We start from the raw sequence: 24,243 nt of genomic DNA, 5'->3' as shown, positions 1-24,243 counted from the left end.
TTAGGCAACGGGGTTCTCCCTGCCCGTGCTGTGCTCACACAGCCAGTGTTCAACTCCACCTGGTTCAGTGCTAGAACAAACTAAAATATTAAATTAAGAGAACATTTTTAATTCTATGCCTTTCCCTCTATCTCTTTTCCATGTTTGAAGCCAGGACACACCACACACCTTTGGGACAACGGCTGAAAAGCCACTGAATCAGAAATAAGCCTAGTTGCACCTAAAAATCTCCTGTTAGCAACCTCAGCAGGGACCATGTTCAGATTTTGGGTGCTCCCTGTTGGAGCAGCAGCATTCTTGAGCAGTAACTTATCCGAAGAGGAGCAGAACAGAGGCTGCAAGGGCAGGATCTCCTGGTTTGGTGGGGGTTTGGTGATGCTGGAGCTGCTCAGGCCTCACAAGGGAATGGGGGTTATTTCGCCCACAGACAGACAGGACAAAAGGTCTGTAATAATTCAGGGTCTATTTTTAACCTCCCTTCTTGCAGGAATTTTGTGGTGGCTGGCGCCTGGTGGCACGCAAACCAAAAACTCCCGTCTCGGGGCTGGGATGGGGGTGTTTTAACAGCGCAGCCCTCTTTTGTCTGGAGGTGCTAGGGGGAAAACAGCCCGAGGGGAAGGCAGGGTTCCTAAAGCTCCTGTCCTGCCAGCTGCTTCTCTGCGTGCTGGAAAGCCTTTCTGCTGGTTTTTCGCAGAAAACAAAACCCTCCCGACGAGCCCTCACGACAAACGACAGATGAGTCTTGTCCTTATCGCCACCCGGTTGTCACCCCTTCACATTTGCCCCTGGCCCTGTTCCCACTGCTATAATTAACGGCAAATCAGGTGTCAGCTTGCTCTGTTGGACACAGCCGTGGAAATTCTTGGCACGGTGCTCTTCCTTTCGGGGCTGGAAGCCAAGTGCTGGGGACATGGGAGAGAAAAACGGCTCCACACGCCTGCAGCGGGGTGAGAGCCTTCTCCTTCCTCCCCAGGGCTGCATCCAGGACCTGGTTCAGACCCAGTGACCAAGACTGGACATCTGTGCGCCCACCCAGCAATCCCAGGAGGAGACGGTCTTGCAAGTCCCAAGGTTTGCACCTGTGGAAAAGGCAGCTTCCCTGGAGCCAGGAGCATGGTGGTGGACCTTGGAATGCTGGTGCTGAGGGCCTGGAGGTCTGCTGTGACAGTTTTGGCTTCTGTTCTGGGTTAGACAACACCCAAATCCTCCATCTTGACTCATATGCACTACTATACACTAAAACCTAAGTTTCTAGGACTTAGAAGTTTCTAGGACTCCAAGAGTCTGCAAGGGATGGGGCTCAGCCACTCTGTGATGAGCCTTCCTCCCTGCCCCACTGATTGGGCTTGGTGACATCAAAGCTTCCTTAGCCCAGAGGATTTGGGACTAACACTGCTGGTGACTCCTCCTGTGGGTTTGGTGAAACATCTCAGCAGGATTTTGGTGCCTGCCTGGCAGCTGGAGGCAAGGGGAGAGGGATGGTTTCCAGGTCACTCCACCTGGCCAAGTGGAGCATGAAGACGTGTTTGACCGGCCAGTGGTTGGGTCTTAAAGGCTGGACATGCAGAAAGAAAGGACGTGCACTGGGGCATGGTGAACCTGGCTGTGAAAAGCACCGAACAGGTGAGTTAAGAACAAGACTGAAGGAGTTACTGTAATTTTTCAGGTTTCTCCACCAATAGGCCATGGGGTTTTCCTAATGAGTCAGAGATCTGCAGAAAAACAGAGGCCAGAAGGAGCTCTGGAGCTGGAACCTCTGGAGGCCTCTCCTCCAACTCTTGCTGGATGAGGTTGCTCAGGGCCAAGGTTTTCCTATCCCAAGACAGATATTCCACAGCCTCGTTGGGTTCCCTCTCATGGAAAACATGTTTTTACCTGATACCAGCTGAAATTTCTTCTACCTTGTGCCCACTGCCCCTTGCGTAACCTCTGAGAAGAGCCTGGCTCCAACTCTGTCTCTGCTCTTGGTGAGGTTCCTGATGGACCCTTTTTAGGGCTGAAATTGTCTGGTTATCCTCTCTGGATGGCTCCTGTTCTCAATCATGTGGGAGAAATTTAATCTATTGACACGTCTTAGTACAAAATCTCGGGTTGTGAGAACAGGGAATATCTTCAAGCAGTTAAGAGGCACCTGCCTAAATGCACTCGTTTGTGCTTCGTCCAACAAGATGCATGGGATTTTGGTTTTTATTTTGAAGTTTAATAGTAAGTCTTCAAGCAAGGCTAATTTAAGGTGACATTAGAATCTGGATGAGAAGGGAAATATGTAATATTCTCATGGAACTGAACAGCAGCAGAGGCTTAAGGTGGAAAATGAGGTTAAGCCCTTAATTATAGGGTGATTTAACCACAAATTAGAACAGTAAATTTATCTGTACTAAAAATGTCCACCTCCTATCCCCACCTATCACAAAAAGTAATTTATATTACTACATACTTACTTAACTACTACATACTTACTTGACAACTACCTCTATTTCTTCCACCTGCAATTCTGTATGAACCACGTGCTATCAAATACGAAGAGGAAAAAACGAGAACAAAACAAAATCTAAGCTTCTTCCTAACTGCCTCTGAGTTTATTATCACACACACATATTAATCCCCGAGGCAAACAAAGGGCAGAAATGTACAGGAAAGACCTACTGGCATCATTCAATGCTCTGTTTGTCCAGCAGCCCTTCCCTCCCATGTGCTGGGATCATGCCCAGGCTTCTGCAGCAGCCTCAGATTTGCATAACTCTCTTCCCACCAATGTCCCCTCCAGAGAGATGACTTTTTTTTTCCCCCTATTCACCACATTTTTGAATATTTTTTTCTTGCACAGTTACCCGATCCGTTGGTTTCTGAGGGAAAATGAAACCCGTGCTCACAAGCCCACGCACAGCAGCACAGCAGAGCTTGCCCCAGAGAGGGAATGGTGTTCTTCAGCCAGCTCCTAGTCCTCCAATGCTGCAAAACCAAGCAGAAGACCAACCCCAGTGCATTCCCCCCTTCTGAAATGCACAAAATAAATTAATTTCCATTTTATTTCTTGCAATGGTTGTGCCCCGTTTACTGGCAGAGCACCAGCCTCCTTCTCTGACACTGCTGGAGTAAGGAACAAAATATCACCGGTTTTCAGGCATATAAAGACCCTCTTAAAGCCACCAGATCTTTTCTGGGCCAAATTCAGGGTGGCCTCAAGCCTGGAGCCCTTGCTGCATTGGGCTGTCCTGCCCCTGGGAGAAAACTGCAAAGAACATGTGGTCCTGTTGAGCCCCACCCCATGTCCCTTCATATTTAGGTGCTCATATTTAGGGAGATGAATAAGGAAGGCAGGGAGTGCCAGCTGCTAACACATTTCAGATTATAGAGTTGTTATCAATGACTTGTTGCCTTCATTTTGATTTAATTTTAGGCCTGCTCGTTTTGGGAGCATTCTCTGAAAATACAGTTTATAACAGAAAGGAAGAGATGATGAATTTATTGCTACAAATGGGCATGGTTCTAACCTCTTCCACGTTCTAGCCAAGTCATCCACTGCCAGGCAAGCTCCCTGGAGCCTCCTGGAAATGATCTCAAGGACTTTTGTGGTAGGACAGTGACTGCCCACAAAGCCTGCCCTGCTTCTTTTACCCCTTCTCCAATGGAAGTGGGTGGATTTCATCCCTTCAGTTCTTGCCTGCTCCACACTGGACTTTCCAGCCCCATCTCTGTGGAACAACCTTTTTCACAGTTTCTCCCACATAGGAAATCCTTTTATTTAAGGCCACATTTGCTTCCCTTCCTTAGTTCGAGAGAGACAAAAGACTTCAGCTGGAACCCCTGCTAAAATATTTTCTTCATGCTACTAAATAGTCATGGAGAAGCCAGATGAAACATCAGGAAACAATTTATTTCTGGTGTCCACACCACTGCACCTCAGTGTCCCTCCCCAGTGAGGGGGTGGTTTGTAACTTTAAGGTTCCTTCCAATGCCAACCATTCTAGGGTTCCATGATACTGCCACCATAATCCCCTTTTTTGATGGCAAAATCAGAATCTCAGATGCTTTGGGATGACCTCACAGCTGTTCAGGCTTTGCAAACCCTCTCAGAGCTCTATCATCCTTCCCAGCCAAGCTCAGGGTGGAGGGGGTTGAAGTTTGCCCCCAATACTGCTCTTTGAATGTCTGATGATAAATCTATCTGCTAATTGTGAAACATGTTTAATGTTTTATCCATTTCCAAGGACGTGCTTACCCAAGTGCAACCCGTGCAGTGAAATTGTGCTTTGAGAGCAGCCAAGAAGGGTGAAACATCACAAATATAAAGCCAGACCCTTCTGTCCTGGGTACATTTTCACAGAGGAGGCGTCCTAAAATTTTCAGTCCTGATCAAGTTTCCACTGGGGTTGGCATAGAGTGAGCCCTGAGGGTCCTTGCACAAAAAACCCTTGTCCAGGGAAGCACAGTGAGTGATTTCTAAGAACCATTGCTCAACACCTCAGAAATAGAGGTCAGGATAGGGAACCAAGTCTTAGAATGACAAGATGAGGCCAGTGAGGAGCCTAAGCAAACAGCTTCATTCCAGCAGCAGACTAAGCCACAGCTACTGAGGGACAGGAGACCTGGAGTGCCTCCACTGCCTTGGGCTATGCTGATTTCCAGGAGCATACAGTGCCATGTGCTCCAAGAGCTGCATTATGCCCCATCAACAACTCCTGAAAGCCAACAAACAGCATTTCCCATTCTGCAAATGGGTCCTGATCAAATTCCTCCAAAAATACTTAATGTTTGGGCTCAATGACCTTAGGGACTCAATGGTCTTTTCCAGTCTGCGATTCTGTGGTTCTGTATGAAGGTGGCTGCTTCAAACTCAGGCTTCTCTCACAGCTAAAGCACACCTGACCTGTTCAAGAGCACTTTCTCCTTTTTTTTCCCCCTAGTTTTGTTAAGCTCTGGGGTAAAACATGAGTGAGTTTAATCTTCTGCTACACGTCTTTGCTGGAGAAATCCAGAAACGACCAGAATTGTTTTACAAGCAATCAAAGGCAACTAATGTTCTCTGCTTGAGTGAAGAGGCTTTCACAGGAGTGTGGCTGTACTGATGGGGAACTGGCTCCACAATACTCCCCTGAGTGTCCTGGGGTGGCTTCTATGATGCTTGTATCCCTGATTTCCTGTTCTTTTTATGCTGTATATTAAATCCTGCACCTTTCAGACTGGTTCTGAGAGCTAAGGGGGGAAGAAATTCTCTTACTCCCCTGTATTCTTCTCCTGGACTCTGTTCTCTGCAGCACGGACAGACAGCAGGACAGAGGTCTCCTGTGCTTTTAGTTAGTTTAACTAGCTGAGGCAGAGAAGTTCCCTGCACTGTTTTTTTCTCTTTTTCTTGGGACTGTTTAAACCTGTCCTGGACTGAAAAACCCAGAGAGACACCTGGATCTCACACCTGCAGCCCACCAGGGCCCAGAACAGCATTTTCCAACACCAGAGGGACTTACAAGAGACAGGGAGAGCTGAGCTTACCCACAGCAAAGACTTTCTGAATTTTGCCCTCTCTCTTCAGAGCAGCAAGAGGTTTTATTGTTTCATATTATTCATTTTTTATGCTTGTGGGCACTTTGTTAAATAAACAGTTTTTTCCACTTTTCTCTAAGGAGATTTTTTTTTTTTCCTGGAAAGATTAGAGGAGAGGCTGTTTGGGTTTGCTCCCCAGAGGGACCCCCAAATTCGCCTTAAATCAGGACAGTCAGCCACACAGATTTGACTCAGTAGCTGAAAATGCTCTGCATTATATGTATACACAGCTATATGTATAATATGACCAAGTTTTGGCATCTCTCATCCATGCCCCACCACACTGGGCTTTGAGACAGGGTTTGTCATTCTGCCACTTTGGGATGTTTGGGACTGAGAAGAAAGTTGGGTTTGTTTTTTTTTAAAGGCTTTTTTTATGCAAAGGGAAACAGGCTGAAAAAAAAAAATCAAGAGCAGAAAGTCAAATGGCCATGCAAGAGGTTAAGCTGGGCAGGGGCTACCTCTCCAGGAGACGTGGCATTTTTGCCTGGTGCTGTTCCTGCTGAGGCTGGAGCTCAAGGGGCTGCTCCTCAGCTCGCGGCAGCTCTCAGGTGCCAGCTGTCCCCTTGCCCTCTGTCCCAGTGTCAGTGCTGAGGTGGCTGTGCTCCAGCAGCTGCATGGCACGATCAAACCCTCCCTCCAGCTGCAGAGCCACCACCCTTCCTCAGCACAGCCACCTCTCCCTGCCCACGGGTGGCTCCAACCTCCCGGGAATGCTGTGGGGTGCTGAGGTCCCCCAGCACACAGGAATCCACCTGCCAGAACCCGTCCCTGAGGGAGAGACATCCCAAAAGCTGGCATGGCAAAGCAGGAGCAGGTGAAGCCATCCTGCAGGGCTGTGGGATCACCACCCCCTGACCTTGCTTGCCCTGTTTTAGGGGCCTCCTGTGAGGAATGCAGTTACCACAGCCAGCATTTATGGGCAGAAGGGGGCTGCAGCCCCCAGCAGCCCCACACAGCCCCTGCACTGCAGACCTGGGCACAGCAGCACCCTCGCTGCTACAATTATTTTTTACCTGGCCAGCAGCAGAGAACCTTGCAACAGGCGTTAAAATCCTGAATTCTCAAGTGAACGACACCCCCAAGATGGGGTTGTAGCTTCTTGGGTCTCCCCTGGGTTGGTTGCAGCCCTGTGGGACAGCAGATTTCTTCTAGCTGTCTGGGAAGTGGGGACATAAAGCCACCGAGCTGGAAACACGACAGCTTGTCAGGAAATAAGCCCAGGGCTTTTTTTTTTTTTCTGGAGATGGAAGTTTGTTGAGATCAGCTCACGGATTCATACGAAGGCACAGAGCAACTTCTGCATTTTTTAGAGTCCTGGAAGATTAGAGGCTCCCATAAACTTTAATGAGATCCTTCTGCAAAACCATTAGTAGGAGCTGTTGAAAAGCAAATTATAGCCATTTATGGGGACCTAAGAAACTCCAGAAGCTATTCACTCAATAATAGCCGGCAAAGCAGCTTTCCTTTCAAATTTCATAGTCCCTTTTGTCAAGGACTTCCTCCATTCTCTTGTCAGGCTTTAATTAAATTTGTGCAGAATGGACACATTTCTCCTCCCAAGCCGCTTCTCCGTGGAGCAGCCTGGAGCTGGATCCAGCCAGGCAGGTCACCCACTGAACTCCAGGTGCCACAATTCCCTGGGGAAAACCACGGTCCTGAACAAACCCAGGCCTCACCTGATGGATCTGAAATGGTGATGTTAACAGGTGGCCTCCAGGAAGCCCAAATGAAGGGCAATTGGATCTTTTAAAGCTAATTTGGAGAGAGTCCATAACTGAGCAGAAGAGAGGTAGATGTGGCTTTTGAACATATCAAATGGCTTTTAATGCCTTCAGTGGAACCTGGGGAGAGGGTGAATTTCTTAGCTGCTCTACTCTTCTCTTAAAAAAAGGCACAATACATCTCAGCCTTTCCCAGATAAGAGCGCAGCTCCAGCATGGCACCCTTCACCTTCAAGATCTGTCTGCAGGGCTGAGTCATTAATGCAGCTAATTAGAGACTTCAAGCTGATTATGAGAGTCGAACTAAGTGGAGTTACAAAATCCCTGGGCCTGATACTTCCTGATACAAAAGCCACTTTACACTGACCCAGCCTTAAAATACCCCGGGAGGATGTAAAATGCTCTTAAAGCAAATGGGATCTCCATATGCATTCGGAGGGACTGGCACACATCACAGACCTCCAGCAGACCAGGCTGATGGGGCTCTCAAAGGCCCCATCTTCCCCCAGGTGAAATGAGAGCATCTTTCTGCTCAAAGAGAGTCAGGCCTTTCAGCACAAATAAAAACAAAACGAGTTATACTCAGGCAACTACCTGAAGGGCTGACTGATACCAGTTCAATAAAAGCAGAATAAAAATGTTGCTGAGTCCATTGGCAGGTGCCTCCAGGGGTGTTTTAACCTCAACAAGCCAGTAAATCTCCCCTCAGTGTCTACTCAGACACATTTCCACCACTGAACACTCCCTAAACTTCAGATGTATTTTGAACTGCATACAAACCTGAAAAGAAGACCTCAACTTTTCTATATTAATAGCACTGAGAAAGGAAAGGATCTTCCTATGTTGTCTTCCAATAACTCAGAGCAATAGATTGCCCACATAACTATTTTTTTGAAGCCAAAGTGCCACTTGTGGCCTGGAAGTGACCATTTGGGTACAAGGTGCCAGAGCTTGGCCTTTTAAGAGGGAGGAGCCCCCCTCTCCACAGCAGAGAGGATGTGTCCCAGGGCAGAGGGCTGCGCACACGTGGCCATGATCTTTGCAGAGAGACGGTGTTGGAGGGAAGCCTTATCTCTGGGCCAAGCAGAGCTCCAAAAATACGACAGCGGTCATGAGACCCGGGACCCCGGTCACCTGATGTCAGGTTACAGCCCCGGTGACATTTGGATCACAGCATCATCTATCACAGCTCTGAGTCAGCAAATAGGTGCTGCCAATGGTTTACATTTCCCTGCCTGTAAAACAATGCAGGAGAAGCGTTTTGCTGGCGAGTGAACACCATTCCCACCCCAGCCTCCCTGAGCATGTGGGGCAGGGAGGGAGCTGAGGTCTCTGAACACCAGGTGGGAGTGACAGCTCTACTTTGATGCCTTAAGTTTTAGCTTTTGTGTTATTCAGATTCTGTGCTGCCCAGGGTGCAGTTCTGAGCCTCATATTAGGTGCTGGTGAGCTCTCTTCGCAGAGCAGGGACACAAAACAAATCCTTTTCCTGCTGGACACCAAGGACAGCTTTCAGCCCCAAAAGCACAAACAAGGGTGGGCTGGAGGGAGGAACAAGCAGGATGGGACCTCACAACCTGGAGCTGGAATTGGACAATTCAACCCCAATATGCAAATGGACCAAAACTTATAAAAATGTAAGATCTCATGACCAGTCAGGCATTTTGTGACCATTCTTATTCCACCTTGGGTGTAGCCCTGGTCAGGCCCTGTCCTGCCCAAGGTGGATCCTGGAGGCCTTTCAATCAATCCCTCCTTTATTCTCCAGCTCTGTCCAGTCTCTGTTCCAGGTCAGCCTTCCCAAGGCATCACACTCACCCCAGGCACCTCCAGGTGCTGGATACCAGCACTGGGGTGACAGAGGAGCTTAGGCAGAGGAGCCACAACACTGAATTCCCTCCCACTCACTTCCCAGGGCAGACCAGCCCTGTCCTGTGCAGAGGCAGCTCTGCTGCTCAGAAGTAACCCCTGATATGTGGAGGAACGTGAAAATCCAGCTAAACCAGAATGCCCAGTGACCTCGACCCTGGTGGAATGGCTGGTAGAAACTGGGACTCCATCTACTTCACACCTGCCCTTTCCAGCTGGAAAGGTCGTCTGGCCCTTTCCAGCTTTCCAGGGAAAACTCTGTGGTCACCTTTGCTTGACAGCAGAGACCTTAGGAAGATCTTAGAGAACACAGAAAGGACTTTTCTCCTGCAGTGGGAGGTTCTGCTGGGGAACAGGGATGAGCTGTGGGATAACCCAGTGCCAGCCCCACACCCAGTGGGTTACTGGAGGGATGGGATCAGCCTCACTCCCTCCATAGAGCTTTATTGCTGCCAGGGCTCTCAAAGGAAAAATTATGGTTAAGTGGGATGAAGAGCTGAGAAGCAACCTGTTTCTGCATGGGGGGAAGAGATGCTTGTATGTAAATAAACACATTTAGGTGTGTGTACGAGCGTTTTCCAATTTAAATAAAAACACGTGTTTACACGGCTTAACAATCTCAAATTAAAACAAATAAAAAAGATGCAAAGATTTCTTCATGTCCTGAAACCTTCCTGTTACCCTCAGCTGCCCAAATATTTGATCCAGAAGAAATGCTCTTCCAGGAGAGAGAGGCAGAGTAGGCCAAAGGACAGGCACAGCTGGATCTTGGAACATTTTTGGATCATCTCCTGATCACAGCCAATACAAAAGAACCACATTTACAGACCTTCCTGCAATCGCTTTTGGTGACCTGTGGTTTCATATTTTCTCACATTCGTCCCTCACTTTTCTTCCTAGGACTTCTACCTGCAGATATTTCCTGCTCTAAACCTTATTTTTCCCTAACCACTGTCTTCAGCCATGATGATTTCCCTTGTTTTCCTTTTGTTTCCCTCAGGTAGCTTCATCTTTTTCAGCTGCAATTTCCTCTGGACCAGCTAGAAGGACAAAAGTCCTGAATCCCCTCCTAGTCCCAGATGCAAGAGGATCATTTTGGACCATGAGCAGCTCAAGGGACACTTCCCCATATTCTACAGCTTCATGTTTCCCAAGGTAAGGAGATGCAAGCTGCCAGCTCCCCTTGACAAGAAAATGTCTTTGCAGGGTGAGCCACTCCATCAACCCAGTCTGGACCCAAAATCCCAAGAGGAAAAAGTCCAAAACCTCTACCCTGGACCCATAGGCTGTTTTCCCACCAGCATATACTAACTCACACTTCAGAGGTGGCCAGGGATATTCCCAAATTATCTTCTCTGTACTTATATTGTACCACAGCCACAGCAGTTTCAGCCACACCAACCCAAAACCATTCCTAGCACCTCTTCTAGCCCTGTGCTGGGAAAAGGGGTGTCTGAGTAGAAGAGATTCCTTTGGCGGGGGCACCTAGAGAGAAAGGCAGACACAACTGGAGCTGCCACAGAGAGAAACGTGCTTTGAAAAGAATCATCTGCAAGTGCCAAGGAGGAGCAGAAGCAAAGTGAGAACAGAGGCATTTTTTTTCTCTCTCTGGCTCAATTGTACCTCTGCATTTGCTCTCACAAGCTCACCAGCACCCAGCTGAGCTGCCATGGAGGAGCCAGCACGGAGGAAAACCAAGCAAATGTCTTCCCCAATAAATAGAATAAATAAATAAGTATTCCCCTGCCCATAGCAAGGGTTGCCACTGTGAATGCACATAAATAATAGTAAACCAGCATGGGAAAAAAATACCCGTTGTTGCCAGGCAAATTAATGTCCCGGCATAAACAGCAAATATAAATTAGGCTCATAGCAGCCTTTGTGGGGGCATTGGATGCTTCAGAGCTGAACACCAGACAAGGCAGGAATGCTTTTTTTGTTAGAAAAACCGGGCTGGGAAGGAGGGGTGCTGGCATGGGAGGAGTTTGGCAGTGCATTAAATCTTTCCCACATGTGTTTTGGGTGGAGCTGCAGCTAGCTGGGCTCCTCTGTACCTTTTTCCAAGCACGTAATAAGGTAATGGCTTGTAATTCCTCATGCACAGCTCTCCACGTCTTCCAGGTTCAATCCAGCACTCTCATTTTGCTCTCCTGGAGCAGGCTCTGGCCGTGTCCCCTGTGGAGTTTTGAAGCAGGGCTGGTCCCATGAGGAGATGGTTAAAAAGCAGCAGAAATAGCCGGCGCTGCTGAAAAGGCAGCTGTGTGCCGGGAAAGGCTGCAGGCGGACCTCGGGAAGGGAGGGAAAGCTGCATTACAATCCTGGCATTGACGGCCCCTCCTGCTGAGTGCTCCTTTCATCGCTGGCTGCTGCCAGGGGAGGCAGGGGAGGGTTCCTGAGCCATTCCACATCCCAGTCCCACCGGCTCCTGCGGCGCTGGTCTCCTTGTAGCCCTTTCAGGTGGGGAGGAGAAGACAATTCTGCTTTTTTTCCCCCCTGTAAAAAACCACACTTGTTGGACTCAGCAACATGCTAGGACTTCAGTGGAATATTTTCAGTGGCTGTGGGTTGTCCTGTGGTTAAATAACAAACACACCAGTAAATTTTCCTAGTGCAGGAGACAGTGCATCTGTTGTCATCAGTCCTTAAGAAGTGCCGTTCTTATTTGCAGTCCCCGACCTCCTTTTTTTAAACCAATTGTCTGTTCCCCAAATGTTTTATTGGGAGCAGATGCCAAAAATGTGTGATTGATTCTTACCATATATTGTTCTTTTGATATTCTGCAGTTGCTGTCAATGAAATGAGAAGTGGAAATTAGATAGCCAGTGCTATTCAGTTAAAGAGATTTCATTTCCTAATCCTCTGATGAAGGGTATAAGCAGGCAACTGTACCCATATGAGCAACACTTGGACTAAACCTGTGAAATTTTCATAATTAACTCTGTGCCTAAGTGTTAACTGACAAAATGTAAAGGAAAAAAATTGAACACCAAGAGGAATTTAGGTTTTAAAATGCTGTGATGATTAAAACTCTACATTGCCTCTCTGAGTTGCACAATCATAGAATATCCTGTGTTGGAAGGAACCCACAAGGATCACAGAGTCCAATGCTTCCTTCCAAAAATTCTAACAGGAATCTTTCCTGTTAAATACAATATTTTTTTTCAAGATTGACTTGTAAATTTGGACTGTAATGAGATCCACAAAGACATTCACCATTTTTGTGGGAAATAATGGGGCTAAACATGTCTGGGCTCTAAAGTACTCACAGAAAACTGCAAGGGACACTAACCAAAGTTGGCTCCACAGGGGCTCACATCCAGCTGGTATTAAAGAACTGTGTGCTGCTACCAAGGGGCAGCAATTCCTGATGAAGTAAATCAATCCATCTGTAGTGTCCTGAGTCCCAGTTCAATGACAGCACATGTGCTTGACTACACAGAGACAGAATTTGGCCTTTCACTACCATCACGTGGAAAACGACTTTAGTATGATAAATGTGTCCATGCCAAACCCAGACAGGGGGTGACTTGTGCTTAATTTTCCCAGTATAACTCAGCAAACTTCTATCCACGAGGCTCCACATGACTTTTTTCATTAAGCTGTACAGCATGTACCAAGCCCCCTGTCTTTGAGGTGACATTTCAAGCCCCCGTAGAGGAGGGACAGTTGTCAGGGCTGGGATTAAAAATAGATCCTTGTTTGTTGGCGTGACTTTTCCTCAGCTCCCGGGAGATGTGGCAGTGAGCCCTGCCACCTCTCCCAAAATGAGAGATGACCCAGATGGAGGCACACATAACACCCTGCTGGATGCTCTCTTCCAACCTGCCCTGGTTTGAACTCACTGTTTGGGCTGGCCACCCCCTGCCCAGCCACCTTCCCACTTTTTCATCCCACAGGCTGCAGACAGGAGCCTCTGATGATCCCTCAAGTTTTAGCTTTTGTGTTATTCAGATTCTGTGCTGCCCAGGGGTGCAGTTCTGAGCCTCACTTTAAGTACTGGTGAGCTCTCTTCGCAGAGTAGGGACACAAAACAAATCCTTTTCCTGCTGAAGACCAAGGAAAACTTTCAGCCTCAAAAGCACAAACAAGGGTGGGCTGGAGGGAGGAACAAGAAGGATGGGACCTCACAACCTGGAGCTGGAATTGGACAATTAAACCCCAATATGCAAATGGACCAAAAGTTATAAATATGTAAGATCTCATGACCGGTTTGGCATTTTGTGACCATTTTGTGTCCACCTTGGGTGTAGCCTTGGTCAGGCCCTGTCCTGCCCAAGGTGGATCCTGGAGGCCTTTCAATAAATCCCTCCTTTATTCTCCAGCTCTGTCCAGTCTCTGTTCCAGGTCAGCCTTCCCAAGGCATCCCCAATGGGCTGGCACTGCCCTTCCACCCACGGGGGGAAAATCTAAAGGTACCCGAATTAAAACCTAAAGGATCTGAATTAGCCACGATGAAGTCACAAAATCTGATCATTGTCATGGATTAAAAATGCACCATGTCAAACTCTGACCACTAAATACATATAACTTTACATAAGAAATGACTTGAAGTTTACTTTTTCCAGTGAGATTAATTTAGGTAAACGACAGTTTTACAACCACTTTCAGTTGCATTATATGGATTAATATATATGTTGACTGGCTTATAAAAGCCACAAAAAACACACAGCTGATGAAATAAAGAACCAACATACGTCACCCAAGGCCAAGTGCAGTAGTTTTGTGGGAGCACCAGGAGCAGCAATTTGAGGTCCTGAGGGTGCATTTCTTTGTGCTTACGCACTTCAGAGCCTTTTGGGGGACTGCAGAGGTTTGAAAGGAACCTCAGAGGATGACGTCCCACAGCGTGTCCATGACTTGGCACAGTCCTGGGGGTGAACTCAGCTATAAATAGAGCTGAGCCTCTGAGGCTGAGCCCACTTAAAGCAGCTTTAATGCAACACCTGCTAATCACTGGCCCCGGAGCAGGACAGGCATGTGGAGCTGCCCTGCCAGAGTGGGTTCCCAGAGTTCATGCTGGAAGACAAACCACCTTCCAACATCACTTTTTCAAATGGAAAGGAAGGGGTGAGGCAGAGCAGCTGTGGCATTTGAGACCTTGAAGATGCTCACATGCTGGCAGAGACGACAGGAGTTTTGCAGGGGGAAAATGAGACAAAATGACTTAGCGACTCTTATCGTCTTCTTGAAAAAGCTCTGTAAGAAACTCCAACTGTTTGCTGAATTAGAGATGGAAAAACAACATGAATTCCCTAAAAGCAGCAATCCAGGATGTCTCCCACACTGTAGAGTGGGTTGTTCCTGGGCTGTAAATTTAAAAGACAGACTTCACTGCCACTCTTCTCCACAGATGCCTTTTCACCAAATCTTACTCTGATGTCAGCTAGGGTGATGTCAGGGATGTGGGATGTGACATTTACCATTTTCCAGACCTCATCAGCCTGAAGCTGTCCAAGTGTCTCAAATCTCCTCTTTTTTATCTTGTTATCTTTTATCTTATCTTTTATCCCCCCGTTGTGTCAACAGCTTCCTTGGAGAACAGGCTATAAAAACACCATCTCCTTCCTAACATTATGTCTTCCACCTGTCACCCACTCCTTCCCTAAATCCTCAGGAGTCAGGACCAGTATTTTTGGCTGAGGTGGCAGCAGACAGGACCCGTGACTCTGTCTCTTCTGAAGGTGAGAGCTGATGAGGGCTGGGCAAATGCCAGTGCTGGGAACCAAGGTTGGCTCAGCCCCAGCTGATCCTCCTCTCCCAGATGGCCATGGATGACCAGTCTGCCCATCACCTGGCAGCCCTGCAGAGTGCAATAAATCTCGGGTGAAATAATCACAAATCAGCTTAAATATTGCTTTAGAAATTCATTAGGTTGTTAGGAAGAGTGAGTTTTTTGCTCTTTGTAACCACGGAAGTCCCTGGGTTTTTTTCAAATCCAGCTCGTTATCAAGTGAGACAACTGCAAAGAAAACAGAATTCACTTTTATTAGGTTTTTTTTCTGGGAACAACAGCTCCCAGGTTGACTGAGTTTCTCTTATCAAAGGGACTTTGAGAAGTTTAAGGTTTTGTCCTCAGTGCCAGCGGGGCAGTGCATGTTCGCTGTGAACAGAGGACATGTGCTGCCCAGCTCTGACTTGTACCAGAGGGCTGGAAAACTCCTGGTGATTAAATATTAACAGTTATTGCAGTGCCTCCACTTTGCTCCAGATCTAACACAAGCTCTTTCTCCCAAAAAACGTGGTGGTTATGGTGAGCTGAGTGATGTAGGAGCTCCGTTATTATGCACAGTAGTGATGGTGAATAAAGCCTTCAGTAGAGCTGAATCCATCCTGCTATTTTGGGTAGGGTGAATAAGCTACACAAATAACATAACAACATCTAGTCTACCCTTCCAGCTCTGATTTAACCTTGTGATTGATTTGTAAGCTCTTTTTAATTACAGTTCTTTTCTGTCTGCTCTATGACTGCTTGGGAAAAGTTGTTTGGATGAAACTCTCCAGGAAGAGAGACCCAAACCATTCCTTTCTCCTGAGCTGGTCTGATTTCCCTTACAGCTCTTACAAAATACATCACTTCCAGTTTTATGCATGGCAAATAAAATCTGGGTTCACCTGTGAAACGGTCACTTTCTGAAATGATGCAAATTTGGGATCAAATCATAAAAACCAGGAGAAAACCACATAAAAAGAAAGGGCTGGTAATTCCTGGATGCAATCATAGTTAAGGCCTTTCTATCTAATGATCTTCCTCCTATTCCTCTGCTCCGATGAGAATTGATGACCACTTCAGGTGCTCCAATGTAATGGCATTTATACAGCTGTAAAGAGAGAGGATGTTAAAAGAGTTACTGAGGGAGAACTAACAGAGCAGGATTGTGGAAATTCCCCTCAAAACCCCATCATATCTTCCATCACATGATAAGAGGGAGGTGGGAACGGCGTGGATTAATAATTAGCTTTTTCCTTCTAGCCCTCATGTAAATGTAATAAATGTCTGAAAAACCGTGTATAAAATCTAACACAAATGTGTTCACTCCAGGGAGTCTGGAAGGGAAGCAGTGCTTTGGCCAGGCAGTTTGTCTTTGTGATATTGATTCTGTCAAAGCAGGATAAATGGAAGAGAGGCCTTTAAGTCTAAGTACCAAAGTGCAGCCTCCATCTGATGTAATGAGCACGTGTTTTCTGGAACTGTGGTACCCTGGGAGCCGCCTCCTTCCCATTCTTCTGGCAGGTCAGCTCATGGACCTGACTAAAGGATGCTGGGCCTGAAAGGTATCTCAGCCTTTTGCTTGTGTGTACCCAGTGCACCACAGCAGGATATGAGTCAGGAGAAAAAGGTGAGGCACGTCCTGGTTGCTCCATGTTAGTGAGGTGCTCAAGGGTAGAATATCACACAGGATATTGCATGGCTTGATGCTGCTTTCTCCAGCTCAGACTCTTGCCTCCCCTTGCATTGTCTTTTTGCTGCAGATGGGGGTTTGGGCTGGATTTCCAAGCAAGCCACAGCCCCAGGGTTGCTGCAGGATGCTCCAGGCACTCACATTTTGGAGGAGCCAGCTGGTATCTGCTCGCCTCCAGCACCTCTGCACACCTGGGTGGAACTGGCCATTAGATATGGGTGGCTGGCTGCTGAAACTGTGCCCAAAAAGGGAAGAAATGCCTGTCCTCTGCCCTTCCAGACTCTCACCTTGAGCTGTGCTGGAGCCCTGCTATGGCCAGAGGAGGATTCTGCTGCAGGAGGGGCTGGGTGGGAAAAAGGACAAGCAGAGAGGGTGCCTATAGACCCCACGTGCTCCTTCCTGTACCAAAAGATCTGGCTTGGTGGAGATGAGAGGAACATCCTCTTTCACAGAATTTTGGGAAAATTCCACAAGTGCAGGCACTCCTGCTGTCACTGCCTCAGGTTTTGCTTTTTAACCTGCACAATTTCCTCCTCCGTTGTTGGCTTTTGCCTGGACTTCTCCCTGGGAGTGTCGACAGGAGTTGTCCGAGCACCACTTCTCCCTCTGTCCCTGCTCTCATGCTGTCACTGCAGTGACACCACAACCCACCCCCCAAGCCCTGCTGGCTGCTATCTGCACCCTGCTTCGTTCCTGGCTGGTCCCGTTTGCCTTGCCAACGCCAAAGCAAACACAGCGGGGACACTTCCCGCTGGCCTCTGCTGGGGCTTGGGGTCTGCCAGCCTCCCTCAGGGACATGCTGGGTGTGACACTTCTGCTGCTGCTCGTCTCACACCTCTCTCTCTCTCAGGCTGGGTCATGAGAGGGGCGTCATCCACCTGACATCCCCACATTCTGACCTCTTGTCTGTCCTACTTCCACCTCCCACCAGCACCTTCTGTCCTGTCTCATCACCTGCTTTCTCCTTTCCAAGGGGGCTAATTCATCCTCCTCCTCTGTTCCCCTAAATTCTCTGTTTCTGCTCATATTCCCCTTGTCCCAGATTTGGTGGCTTTTGGGATTATCCCTTAGACCAGCCTGGATCTCTTCCCATTCCTCCCATTTCCACTTAATTAGTTCCTCCTAAGTTGAAGTGATGTCCTCATCCTCCTGGCCAGGTTGTCTTTCTAACAGTGTCACACATTTCTTTTTTTGTGTCACCTCCCTTTGGGGTTCAGCCAGTGTTTCTGTGAACTTCAGCCACCAAGTTTCTTTGAATACATCAACTTGTTTCCTTCCACCACTTGAAATCCACGCTGTTAATTGCTGTTTCTGACCAGCTTCCTTCCCTTTGCTTTCAAAAGGTTTGTTAACCTGTGCTAGAGCCAAAAACATACCTTCTGTAGAGACAAAACCAAGGGGATTCATAAGCTCTCACGCACAAGATCATTCTCAACACGTTCTAAAATGGGGAACAAAAGAACAGACTTTTTACATGGAGTAAATGGAAGATGATGGATGCAAAGAAAAAACACATGGTGCAAAAAGAAAAGGAAGGGTGCTACAATCAAAAATGAGGGATGTCATTACAGATATGTTGTTTGGAAAGTACAGTGTTACCTGCTGGAAAGGCAAAAAATATCTTAAGACAAATCTCCTGAACTAACCAGGGGAAGATAAAAACTTGTCACGATGAAAAATACCAGGTGCTATCAATAGCATATAATGGACTGAAAAATACGTGGTAAAAAGCAACATTGATTTTGTGTCTGGCCCCGCTTTTATCAAGCTCCATAACCAAACCCAGTCAAAATCAATAGCAAAAGTGGCTGGGAAACCACAGGGCAGCTTTGATCAGACTGGATCTCTGTGGCTTTGATTTTCAGGTTGAAGTCACTCAAACTGCATTTCTAGACCTTTTTTTCAGTCTGAAATTCTTTAAAAATATATACTGAGGAGTCCCTTTGTGCCATGACACCCCAGTGTTTGCCTTGCCAGTGAAATAAAAAAAAAAGAAAATTAAAAAAGCCAAGATAAACATTGAGTAATCTTTTTACTATATGTTTTTTTTTTTTTACAGCTCCTTTTTTGTTTAGTTGTTTGCCTGAGGATCTACGTGATTTGGGGCTTTGCACTCGCTTCCCTGACCTTTCCCTCCTGCTTCCCAGCAGTGCTGCCAGGATCCCAAGGCGGAGGAGCACCACGTAGGAGCCACGTGAATCAGGGGACAGATTATTTGCTCAGGTATCACTCCCTTTGCCAAGAGATATTTTACCCCTGGCTAGGTGTGGGCTTCATCACCTGCTCTGTGAGCACACCAGGAACCAGGTGATTCACAACATGAAAGGAAATGTTTGCAGTGGGAGTCGGGAATGTGGCGGCTCCTTTCTCGTGGACGAACTGTTTGAGGATTTTATGACAGGTATTTTTTATAGTAAGGAAAACTTTGCAGGCAATAATGCTGATAAGTTTTTTCACCTGAAGAATTCAAGCAGTTTTTCCAGGATCATCTGTCAAGGAAGCACACCACTGGGCTGCTTCAAGAGGGACAAGTGCCAACTCCCAGAGGTTTGGCAGCGTCACTTGTGGCCTGGGGTTTGGGAGAGGAGCTGCAGTTACCCCTTGGCTGTGGGATACCTCCCCACAGCTGACACAGGGCAGCAGTAAACTTGTGTGCTTCCTTCAGCTCCCTGGATTCCCTGTCAGCAATTTCCATGCCAGGAGCCAAGATAAACCCACTTATCCTGTGGCCAAGGTCATCACCCAGGTTGAAGGACCATGGACTTTGAGCAGAGGTTGCTCTGAGCCCTATCTCAGTGCAGACAGCTGGTAGGTTTGGAGAGACCCTCCAACAGGTTCTTTTTTGTCTGTTTGACAGACTTTCCTTCTGTTGACTTCTCTAGCCTGGAAGGGAAAGCAACCAGTGCTGAAGAGCACCATCAACAGCCAATCCCTATATTATATTTTAGCATAAAAGCCTTATTTAATTAATAGCAGGAAGGGTGGGAGGCCTGATAGTCCAGTGCAAATGTAGAAAGTCTGAGACACCTTTTCCCCACCACTCACCAAAAAGAAATGAAATCCCTGGGTTTTTATTCCCTCATCAAAGGTTTCTCTATGCACCAAAACATTCCTGTGCTTGGGTGAAAAGTAAAAGGAAAGGCTGGCTTCACATAAAGGTGGTGCTTTTTTTTTGTCTACCAAATAGCTCAGAGATTCACAAAGGGCTCCTGCTTTTGCTGTCCTCTCTGCTCAAGATTTGAGCAGCACAGAAAAAGGCACAAGTTCTGCATATTTTGGGACACTCTTCCTAATCTCACCTTGTAGAAATAACCATACAGCAGCAAGGAATGGTACCCTCAAGATGACATTTGCTGTCATCTCCATAAGGAGTTAGTTAGCCCTAATTAGCCCTTTTGTTCTCTGGATAAACAGACCTTGAACTAGGATGGGCACTTTCTGTGCCAAAATGATCACCTTTGGGGAAGTTACTGTTTGGTCAAGAAGCCATCATGTCTCTAAATCACTTCTGTCCCTCTGTCTGGCAGGCACAGAGAACAGCAGAGCAGAGAAGGACAAGGAAAACAGAACATCTGCTTTCCTCTGTACCTACAGTGCACCTACTGCAGCCAGTGGTGCTAGGGAGACTGGGAAAGATTGGATCTTTCTCTCCCCAAATGGAAGGGGAGCAGTGTTTCTAGCATAAGTCAAGAATAGACATTCACCACTAAAAAAAAAAAAGAAAAAAAGAAAAAAAAAAATTTCAGAATTTCATGCCCTGCACTCCAGAGTTGTGTCTTCACCCGTGGCTCCCCTCCAAGTCCTTCCAAGGCCATGCAGCTGCCTTGTGGGGACACCTCGTGGCTCAAGTGGCACCTTTGGTTTGCCTCAAGGAATCACCTCTTCACAGCCCCGCACCCTGTGCAAAGTATTTTAGCTGCCAGAAACATGAAGTCAGTTTTGGAGGTAGGAAATGCAGAGGACAAGTCTAGACCAACTCTTCTAACGATTTCTTTACCATCCAGTGAAATCAGAAGTGGCTGAGTTTGAACCCCTCATCCTTTCAGATGCCCTTGACCAGCAGTGCTTGGCTGCTGTCTTCTCCTGCTGCTGCAGGGGAATCCATAATCAGTAGCCCAGCCCCACAGAGGGCAGGGAATTGAGGCACTGGGGAGGTGCTGCCAGGAGCTCACTCGTGGGGATCTGGTTTGTGACAGCTGAGATCAAACAGTTCACCAGATTTCACTGCTACCAGCCTGGGCACTAACAAGAAACTTAATTTACCCCATGTCTAGTTTCATGGTGATGCAGCCAGACAGGATTATAGCATATATGAGGTTTGTATTAATTATTTCTGTTTGTGCAACATGCAGAGAAATGCCTGGCACCTGCCAAGAAAAGCCAACCTCATCTCCTGTGGCTTTGCAGAGAGAAATGGGAATGCCTGGTAACCCTGGCTGGCTCCTCCCTGCTCCAGGTATTTCCATTCAGTGGTATCAACAAGCCCTAAACACACACAGAGGTGGCCTCTGGCTCATCTCCTTCCCCTCTCCTCAGGAAGGCAGAGCTCCTGGTTCTCAGAAGAGGCAGATGTTTATCGTGCTCTGCACCAGCACCAGGCCACACCAAAGAGAAGTTACCAAACACCTTTCAGTTTTCTCACGGTGGTATTTCATCACAATGAGGATTTAGGCTTTTCTCTTGAAAGCCCACAAAAGCAGCGCAGCCATCTTCACCTGTATTTAACTTCTCCAGGCAGGAGAATTTAATGGGTCAGGATTAGTTGGATTGAGGTCTGCTTGCTGTGTTTCCTGCTCCACTTGCCTCTCAGGCCAGTGTCACTTGTGCACAGCCATCCCACCTTGTCCAAAATTCAAAGGAAACTGCCCACGCCCTGAACAGAATCCTCCTGCCAGGGCTTGCAACTCCTTTTGCAAATATCTGTTACAAGAAGCTGAGGGGCAGAGACATCTGGCTGCTGTGGGCTCCTGCAGAGCCAACAGCAGAACTTGTTCCCTGAATTTATAACTTGGGATCTCCAGTGCTGTTTTTACTGGGCGATGGAAGAGAGGGACAGCTGTCAAGCAAGGGCAGTGCCAAGAGCATCCCAAGGTTATTCTCCTTGTCATGGAGAAGTCACCTTTCATGTAGACATCTCAATGGCATGGAGACAGGTGTCCACACTGCTGGGAATGTGGATGTTTCGTCAAAACCTTCACTCTCCTGTCCAGCAGTTTCCTGGACTCACAGAATGGGATTTGTTTGCTTTCTCATGGCCAGGTATTTATTCTCGAGGCTTACAGGTTGAGGAGAAAAAAAAAAGTTTTCCGAGTCTGACTCTCTCTCTCTACTAGCTCCATCTGGAGGCTCCAAGGAAACTTGCACTGTAAAATTACTTTTGTGTTTATTTATTTCACAATTTATTTAGGATTTAAGGTGGTCTTGGCATTGATGATTGTGGTTAGCAGACTTGTAAAAAGAAAGCATCTGTGCAATCAAGCTTTTAGTTATAAATTAATTAAATATTCTGTAAAATCAAAACAACGAGCTTATTTCTGGCTGAGCTGAAGACTGCATCTTTATCTGTTCACTTCTCTATTTACCTGTAGTTACAGTGTTTTAAGCAGCTGGCTGCTCAACCTCTGTTATAATTCAGTAGTAATTAATTTATCATACTGCTATGCAAATCTGCCACTTAAAGAGCTGTTGGAATGGTTTGGGGTTTTTTATAAAAACCCCTGTACTTAAAGTACTTGCTGTTTAAGCTGCAAATAGTTACATTTATGTAACTTCCTCTTTTGTTACTACTGAGGTGTAGCTATCCTCTAGGATTTGCTACTTGGAATTCAAAATGTGTCTATAGATGTAAAAAAGACCACAAACTACAGGAAACTGGGGGGAAGGGGGAAGAAATAAAGGGAATAATTTTAATAAGCTCATTCAGGACATCTTTCCTCTGTTTTGTAAATCCAGTGCTCTGAAAGCACTTGCCAGAGAAGTTCTCCTGCCTTCCCTCGAGGAAAGTGAGACTCAAACCTATTGATTGGATATGATGTGATGTCTCATAACTCTGCCCAGGGGTGAGGCTCTGTGGTGAGCATCAGTATAACGTTGATTTAGATTTGTTAGGTCTGGAGTTTCCAACTTCAGCCTAGTTACTGTAAGAAACAGCAGGAACAGCTGTACTGGGAGAAGAATGATGATGCGAGACAAACTTGGAATCAGCTGTTTATTTGTGGGAAAAGCTTTATTTCTTCTGCTTCTCAAAAGAATTCTTGCTGGGAATGCAATGCTGTCAAGAAAGCACAAAGAGATCGGAGTAGCAGCCTGCCTTGTGCAGCTTTCAGGAGCACGAAGGGAGGATTTGGTGCTCCATGACAAAGCTGAACAATTTCCAGCCTTTCTGCTGACACACAGACTCAGCCAGGAGCCCCAGTATTCTCAACTGCACCATCTAGAAACCTTCCAGAAGTGGATCTGACAATTCCATCCCTAATTTCCCCCCTAGGATGTTTCTCAAAGAATGTTTGTATGTACTCACTCAGGAGTGGCTGCTCAAAATCCTAGCTTTTGTTCTCTTGGAGAACAAAATTTTTACTTCTCTTGGAGAAGTAATCAGCAAGTAAAGAATGGATATGAAATCCTTTCCTGCAAAGGAAGTCTTTATGTCCTGGAAATACCTCAGCAGTAACTGAAGAGTAATTTCCAGTACCAAGAATATCCACCACGTGGCAGTTTGTAAGCAGCAGGATAGCAAAGCCTTTGTACAACGAGCAGGTGAGAGATTCCCTGGTGAACTGGCCCATGGAAGTGTGGAGGGAACTGAGCAGTGCTTGAAACTCAACTCGAGGAGTTAAATAGTGCAACTGTTAACTTGAGTTCGGTGTATCAGGAGAGACTCTGTCAAGTACTGAGGTTAACTATGCAAGTGTTCTGCTACATTGTTAGAAGCATTACTTTACAAAAAGTGAGTCCTCCCCTGCAGAAGGTTGCTTTAAAATGCATCAAAAAACGCCAGAAGAGCCAGATCTTCCAGATTTTCTTTCTTCAAGCTAATTCCCTACATGGTGATGCTACAGTAGGTATGGCACAAAGCACACTAGCAGCATTTATCATCCCTTATTTGTATTTACCAGGCATACATGTGCGCTTTTTCCTTTATTTAGCCTTTTTATACCGAGTAACAGCGTGGGCTGAAGCCATCTCTTGTAACATTTATTGCAGAAACACCTTAATTTAAAATAAATTGTAGCATGGTAATTACTGCAATGAATTCATTTGATCCCCAAGCTCCTGTTAAAATGAGTTTTTATTGACTTTGCATGGACCTGCCAGAAGGCAGTCAACACAGTGGCAGCTTTTCTTCCCTCCCTAATTTCTGTGGAAGTGCCCACACTGTCATGAAAAGACAGGTGTATGAAATTTTCTCCTGAAAACTAAACTCTGAGGGGCTCAGAGGAACGAGAACAACAGTGAAAAAATACAACTGTGTATAGTTCCTGTCTATTTTTAAGACTGCAGAAATGCCTGCTTCATAAGCATTCATGGTGTTCACTCACTGTGGCCTGTGCTGCATCACATTCTCATTTTCTGAAATGCTTCTCGGCCCTTTCACCACCATTTATAATAAGTCTCTGCTGCATCATTGTCACTGACTCAATAGATACAGTATTATTCTGAGAGCAGACCCATGTTTATGGATAAGCTTACTGATGTTTGCTGATTTATTT

At 46.6% G+C, this 24,243-nt stretch overlaps 1 long non-coding RNA gene across 2 annotated transcripts in view; it reads left to right on the top strand.

Annotated features, from left to right (window-relative positions):
* LOC136286296 (uncharacterized) overlaps positions 1 to 24,243 on the top strand; it is a 38,731-nt gene that overhangs the window by 3,761 nt on the left and 10,727 nt on the right. Inside the window, exons 3-5 of one of the 2 annotated variants that reach the window (XR_010719829.1) lie at positions 974 to 1,623; positions 10,135 to 10,289; positions 18,594 to 18,757. This is a non-coding gene — a long non-coding RNA (uncharacterized lncRNA). Of the gene's footprint in view, positions 1 to 973; positions 1,624 to 10,134; positions 10,290 to 18,593; positions 24,053 to 24,243 lie in introns of those variants that run through there. The other variant, XR_010719828.1, reaches the window with a different exon arrangement.

This window comes from Chamaea fasciata, unplaced genomic scaffold (genome assembly GCF_029207755.1).
Source record: "Chamaea fasciata isolate MVZ Bird 193981 ecotype frontalis unplaced genomic scaffold, bChaFas1.0.hap1 SCAF_3, whole genome shotgun sequence".
NCBI lineage: Eukaryota > Metazoa > Chordata > Aves > Passeriformes > Sylviidae > Chamaea > Chamaea fasciata.
The sequence above is the reverse complement of the archived record's forward strand: the minus strand, read 5'-3'. Positions and strand labels throughout refer to the sequence as shown.